The sequence below is a fragment of the Poecilia reticulata genome, linkage group LG19 (assembly GCF_000633615.1).
Source record: "Poecilia reticulata strain Guanapo linkage group LG19, Guppy_female_1.0+MT, whole genome shotgun sequence".
NCBI lineage: Eukaryota > Metazoa > Chordata > Actinopteri > Cyprinodontiformes > Poeciliidae > Poecilia > Poecilia reticulata.
Window position 1 is genome coordinate 1,810,278 of NC_024349.1, and position 7,116 is coordinate 1,817,393.

At 40.0% G+C, this 7,116-nt stretch overlaps 1 protein-coding gene across 1 annotated transcript in view; it reads left to right on the forward strand.

Moving 5' to 3' along the window:
• The first annotated feature begins 3,450 nt into the window (after window positions 1–3,450).
• stub1 (STIP1 homology and U-Box containing protein 1) overlaps window positions 3,451–7,116 on the forward strand; it is a 24,381-nt gene continuing 20,715 nt past the window's right edge. The window contains exons 1-2 of the mRNA XM_008436370.2: window positions 3,451–3,544; window positions 3,703–3,866. The gene's annotated coding sequence lies outside the window, so the exon portion shown is untranslated. The remainder of the gene's footprint in view (window positions 3,545–3,702; window positions 3,867–7,116) is intronic.

Below are 7,116 nucleotides of genomic sequence, written 5' to 3' on the forward strand. Positions count from 1 at the left end.
AGCTGCAGAGTTTAAAGTTTAAAGCTGCAGAGTTTAAAGTTTAAAGCTGCAGGATGAGCGTCCGCACATTTTATCACGAGTATCGGTGTGAATGCTTTCATTAATGCGTCTCTTGCAACGAAGGCTGACAGAAACCATCTGGTCTCAACTTGACCTGAGCTGCAGTCCAACGCAGACTGGATCAGAACCACAGCCTCCAGTGCTGTTTAGATAAGACAGCCTTACATTTTACATCAAAAGACTAGTAAGGATGTTCAGTTGTTTTGACCCAACTCCAGTCCGCTTTAACAGGAAGTCCGGTTCATCTGGGGAGGCGTGAATGTGAATCGGACTCTGGTCCTCTAAACCTTGGTCTCGGTTCGGTTGAAGTGAACTCTGGTCCGGTTTGAATGCATATGAGAACGCCAAGTGGACCGGAGGCCGCTCCAAAAGCAGGAAGCTGACTACAGTGCAGAGCATTCTGGGTAAATCCAACCAAAGCTAACATGCTAGCCTAGTGCTAACAGGAGAAATGGCTCCAGAAGAGAAAAGAGAAATCCTCCAACTGCTAATATCTGACACTGCTCCATTTACTACTCCATTTATATTTTGTAAAGCAGGAAGTTGCACTTAGTGTTTTCTTCATCAGTGTTTTTTGCTGCAGCGCCCCCACAGGCGAGGAGGGGAACCGGTTGCTCAAAGGGTTTGAATCAGTAATTCTTGAATATTTATCTGCTAATTCCACTGACAGATTATTTCCATGTTACATTCTTTGGAAAACTTTTTAAAAAAACAATATTTGGAAATGACTAACTTAAACTCCTCTGTCTTGCTGAATAGTTACTATCAAACTGGTTTTGTCTTTTTTCAAGTGTACTAAGACGTGCAGTAGAAACAAGACTAAACATTCTTGGTACGTTTTTTATCCCATAATAATTACTGTACATTCATTCTGTGAAATCCCAGCAGGACGCATTAAGGTTTGTTGTTCTGAGGCGAAATGTGAAAAGGTCCAGAACTGATTTTGGGTTTTCAGACAGAAATCTTGGATGGCCAGTCGGAGGTTTACGTGAAGCAGCAGACCTGTTTGTTTCCAGCTCTGGGTCCAGAACAATGCCATCTTTGACTGCAGGGAAACACTGCCTGCCTGTCCCTCCATCCTTTGACCAGTGAACCAGATTCCCGCTGAAGTTCGGCTCCCAGCGTTCCCACCACTGCGCCAATGGGAGCGTCTTCAAACAGAGCCTCTGTACACAGAGAGGATGGAGGGCCGTTTGGTGCTGGTCGTGTTTACAGAACCTCGACATTCTCCTGTTGTTGACCTTTTCTCAATGTTACACAACCAAACACTGTTTCTGAACTTTCCTGTCAGCAAGTTGTTCTGATTCATTCATGTCTTTTACATGATGCCTGCAGGGAAAGCTGGTGTTGAATATCCAGAAAAGCCTCAGCACAGCAGCGTCACGCAGCCAGAAATGCCCTGATGGAAAAACCGACTGACCTGAGAAATGGAGATGTCCTTGTTCCCATGGTTTCTGCTAATCTGGTTGATCTGGAATCTCTGCTGTTTGTTTTATAATAATCTATCTGCTTATGAAAGAGATTTTAGACCCCGGCAGGCAGGACACATTCAGGAATCTGCAGCAGTACTTTGAATTTGCTTGCTAGCTAAATATTTAGCTTCAAAAAAATAACAGTGATATTTTTATTTAGCTTGTTTGGAGATTCATTTGGCAAAGCCATATCCTCTTAATGTTATTTGTTAATTTATCAAGATCACAGTTTCAAACTTAATATTTAGCTCAAAATCTAAATATTTACTAAATAGTTTAAGCTAACTATTTAACTTCTAATTAAAATATTTAGTTAGAATCTAAATAATTTTAAAGCTAAGTAATAAGCTTACTAACTAAATATTTATTTTGAACTTAAATATTTAAGTTCATATCAAATATTTAACTTGCTACCTTATTATTTTTGTTTGAATCTAAATATTTAATTTGAAGCGAAATATTTAGCTTGCTAAATAAATACTTAGCTTTAGACTAAATTCAAACTTAATATTTGCTAAATGTTTTGTTTCAATCTAATTATTTAGCTTACTAGCTAAATCCCTGCTTTATTAAGCATTAAACTAATTAGTTTAATACTTAATATTTAGCTTTAAACTAGTTAGCTTGCTAAGTATTTATCAAGATCACAGTTAACTTGCTAAATAATTGGATTTTTAGCAAGTTGGTGAAGTATTTAGCTTAAATGTTTAGCTTTAAACTAGATATTTAGCTCTCTTTAGCTTCACACGTTGTTTGCTAGCTAAATATTTAGCTTTATGCTAAATATTCAGAGGCTAATGAGACATGTTCACATCAGCAGCTGTGAGGTTTTATCCGTAGCATTTTGCAACTTTTCCAAACTCCGTTCGTCCCAATGGACCTTACCAAGCTCCGCCCAGAAACGCCCCTCAAAAGTCCCATGTGACTTCATGTCTCACAAACAAAGCCTCGCGKTGCTTAGCTTCTATGTGTAAACATGGCATTTTTCATTTCGACTGACTGCAGAGTATTTCTGAGTCGATTAGTTTAGCATTTCTGCCGGATTTTCACAAAATATCAGCCACGACAAGGGAACCAACAAGTTCATGTCATCTTTTTAGACGACATCAAGATGTTTGAGCCACGCGATGCCTCCAACATTGTGCGAGTTGCAGCTAAATGCTACCAGTCGATGAGGAAAACAGCAGATCCTCAGACCCTCAGCATAAATATAGCTGTGGACAAGATCGCTGATGCCTGTTGTTCTTACAAAGCTGGGTAAGTCAGGCATTCATGGTTTAGAGGGTTCGAATGTACCTAGGCCTGATACTCCGTACTCGGTGCTAGCGTGGCTAACACGATTACAGTTTAGTAAAAAGCCTTTTCAGGTGAAATAAAATCTTTAATGTATGTCAGATACGGTACACATTGCATATTGATCTGTTCAGCTAACGTAAGGCTGTAACAGACAGGCTTCAGGATGTAGAAGTTGTATCGGTACTGCCATTATGCTGTACTTGGCTAAAAGGTTTTCATAATGGATGTGTTTATTATTGACTTTATTTTTTTTTATTCACTAAACACAAAGAAAGCAAAGCAATAATACTTACGCCAGCAGACACTTTGTTCTTAATGATCCTACGACGGTCGTGCACAAGCTTTGATCCAAGCAAGGCTTTCCGGTTCAGATTTTGGAAATCTGTGAATTTTAGTTCCACAAACACGATCAGGATACCTGACATCGCCTGTACAGATACTCCACTGATGGTGGAGAACCATTCTTTATCGAGTCCTGACGCAAAACTTTGTCGGTCTGCTAGTCCACAATGTACATTAGCATGAGTTTGTGAGCCGGTAACCCACGTGATAGCTGCGCTGTGACGTGAAATGGGCATTAGCCAATGAAACGCGGCCCCTGTGGTAAGGTCCATTGTTCACCAACGTCAGAGCTAATTTTCTAGGAATCGTGCTAGCGGAGCTGCTTCCGTGTGGTGAGAGCGACGGCGCGGACATGTTCCCGCCTCTCCCTGCAGGTGAGGCTCGCAGGCTATGCTAATGTTTAGCATGTTTCTGCCCCCATGAGAGCCGCATGTGAAAACCGACACCTGCGCTCCCATTACGCTGTCTCAGGACGGCCATTGAGGCTTGTGTTTGTTTGTGTAACAGTACATTTCTCATCTCCGTCGTGTAGCCCGGCGGGAAGCGGAGGCCTGGCGCAGATAAACGGAGTGAGGGAGAAAATGGCGGACACAGCTGGAACTGCGCAGCGACACCCTGAGAGTTTCCCCAACATCTGATGGATCATTTCACGTCCCCTTCAAGTGTCTCCTCTGGGATGCAATAACTTTTAAAGAGGTTTGTGTTCATTTCACATGAAACATCTCAAATGTAAAAGTCCCAACTTTCTCACAGTGCGGAAATACGAACTCACCAAGCAAGTTTGGTATCTTAGTACACTTGAAATAAGACTAAACTAACTTAAAATAACTTTTTATCAAGTGTTTTTTGCAATGGAACTGATTTTTTCATCAATATTAATGAAATATTGACTTAAAGCAAGTTTCTGTATCTTCATGAAAAGCTACAGCTAGTTTTGTATTATTTAAATGACTAGACTACAGTACAACACAGTACGTAGTAATACTTTGTGTTTTTCCATTGTTCAAGGCCTGATTCAGGATGCACTGCAAAAACACAAAATCTTACTAAGTAGATATTTCCAGCGCAAATATCTCGGTGCATTTTAAATAATACAAAACTTAGGAGTAACTTTTCAGCAAGAAAAGTTTGTTTTATGTTAATAATTTGCAAATACTGATTAAAAAAAGGATTAGACAAAAATAGTTGGTGATATTTTCTTTGTTTTTTCAGTGATTCTACCACAAAATTACTTACAGATGTAAGAATACTAAAGAAGGATATAGTAAATGTCCCTACAAATTTAGATTAAAGATAAAAAAAAGAGCAAACACTGCAAAAACACAAAATCTTACCAAATATTTTTGGTTGAGTTATAATGCTAATAATTTAGTACACTTAAAATAAGACAAACTTTTCAGCAACATATAGGAGTTTGATTTAAGTAAATAATAGGGCTGGTTCCATTAGCAGAGTATTCCACTAACAACTATATTTTTTTTAAGTGAGTTCAGCTCGTACTTTGTAAAATCAATATTAAGGAATTATTTAATTAAATCAAATTATTTAATTAAATCAAGCTCCTATATGTTCCTGAAAAGTTATTTCTAAGTTAGTTTAGTCTTATTTCAAGTGATATTTGAACTATAACTTGACTAAAACTACTTGGTAAGATTTTGTGTTTTTGCAGTGCATCGGTTTCATCTCCGACTCTTTGTTACACATTTCCATTTAAAAAGACTCATCATGTGTGTGTTTTAATATCCATTGCCTTTATGTGGTCAGCAGCACCAAATATAACCTAATTATGGCAGCTGGGGTCAAAGGTCACAGCTGGGTGCCTTTAGGACTTTTCATCAGTAAAATGGAGGCTGTGCTGAAAATGGAGCTGCTGTGCTGGAATGCAGGAACTTCCTGTGTTTTGGCTTCTTTTGTCACTTTGATATATTTATTTAAAACGTTTTAACAAAAGAATAATGATTTTTAAAAACCTTATATATTCATTTAATTATAGTTTTTGCAGCATTTTGTAGAAATGCTTATTTTGAAGGGCGTTCAGTAAAAATCATGGTCAGTTTCCTTCATAGTGAACAGTTTTTACCCCTTTTAAACAGAGTTTATCTTATTTTCTCCATAGAAAATGTCTTCTGGCTGTGATTGGTTGTGGGTTTTTTTAGTGTATACCGTAGAAAACAACTGGATCATTTTTTTTCCGTCTCAAACAGCTGGCGTAAATAAACACCGTCATTGTAGGCAATGATGTTTTGTTCCTGGAAACCCCAGAAAGATGCCAGAATCCCACAGTGAATGTAAAACCTAACCTCATGGAAATTTCCCCAAACATCTCCAGGTGATCGGTTAGAGTGGGAAACATGGAAAAACCGGGGATTTCACTGCTTAGATGAACAGGAAATGCTTTTAAGGTAAAACGACTCGGCTCTCTGCGCAGTTTGGTGTTTTTATGTTACAGTTGGGCCGAAAGCAGCACGGCGTGATTTATATAGACCCGTTGGAGTGTGACATCACAAGATCCCGCCCCACAACTTCCTGCTGGAGGGCAAAAGGCTGCTTGCTAACAATGACTAGCATTGGTTTGAGCTGGTGTCAACAAAATGCACTAAATCAGTGGTTCTTCACCTGGGTTCGGTCGAACCCCAGGGGTTCGGTGAGTCGGTCTCAGGGGTTCGGCGGAGCSTCTGCSGCGGAGGTAAAGACACACYTGTGTAAAGTCGTGATGACGCCCCGCTTTGCCATCACTTGCTGCAGAGGATCACGTTACATTGCTTAGCCAATCAGAGGATCACGTTACATTGCTTAGCCAATCAGAGGATCACGTTACGTTGCTTAGCCAATCAGAGGATCACGTTACATTGCTNCATTGCTTAGCCAATCAGAGCTGCGGAGGAGCCCTGATTGAAGGAGCTCCACTCTCAGCAGGGATTTGAACTTGTGTCTTTATTTACTTTAACAAAACTCACCGTTTTTACCAAATTCTATAGTCTAAATCTGCTCCTTAGTCGCATCGTTTCGGGGTTGCTACTGCCTCTAGTGGTGTGGGGGTGGTAACACAGTAAAGTATTTTAGTATTTTGTGTCTCGGAGGTTGGAATAAGATGGGTTCGGTGAATCCCCATATGCAACTGGGGGGTTCGGTACCTCTAAAGAGGTTAAGAACCACTGCACTAAATCTTAAATGTACGCCTGATATATGAAAGAAAAATGGACGCAGTGCTTGGTTACATTACAACAACTCGATGACAAGGTCAGGAAACGGTGCTAATTAAGAAAAAAGGGAAGGAGGTCAGTTGTGCTAGCTTGACTATGACGACTTTAACATGTAGATGGGCTGCAGAATTTGTTGTTTCGGTTTAGTTATTAAAAAAAGGCAAACTAATAATCAACTCTGACAAATTAATCAGTACAGCAGGTGTTTTAATTAGCTAATCAACCACCGCTGTGTTAGCTTAGCTAATAGCAGCGGCAGCTAATCTACAACAACAATCACTTATTAATAATCACAAAATAAACATCGAGCCTGAAAACATAAAACTGTAACGGACTGAATGTTTGTGCTTTTTGGTGTTGAATCCTGATAAATTAACGGAGCTGTTGTCAGTCAGTTGCTATGGCAACGAGTCTGCCTTAGCGTAGCCGACACAGGGAGCGAGAAAAAAGAGCACCGGTGGTTTTCAGCTTTTTTAAACGGTTTTTCTACGTTATTTTTCTCCTTTGCTGTGGTTCACTGCACTGAATCCACACCAGCATCAGCTCCAGGTTTCATTTAGTTAATTAAACTGTTTAACCGCGTCACCGCGGCAACAAACGGTCACGCTGCAAAAGAATCGTGTTTTTGCTCTCCAGCAATTTCCGGATGTAAATAATAACATGCAGGTCAACGGCAACGCAAACGCAGCGATGGGCGACGTTCTGCTCAGGCTGTGGTCCTCTGGTCTTCTGGTCCTCTGGTC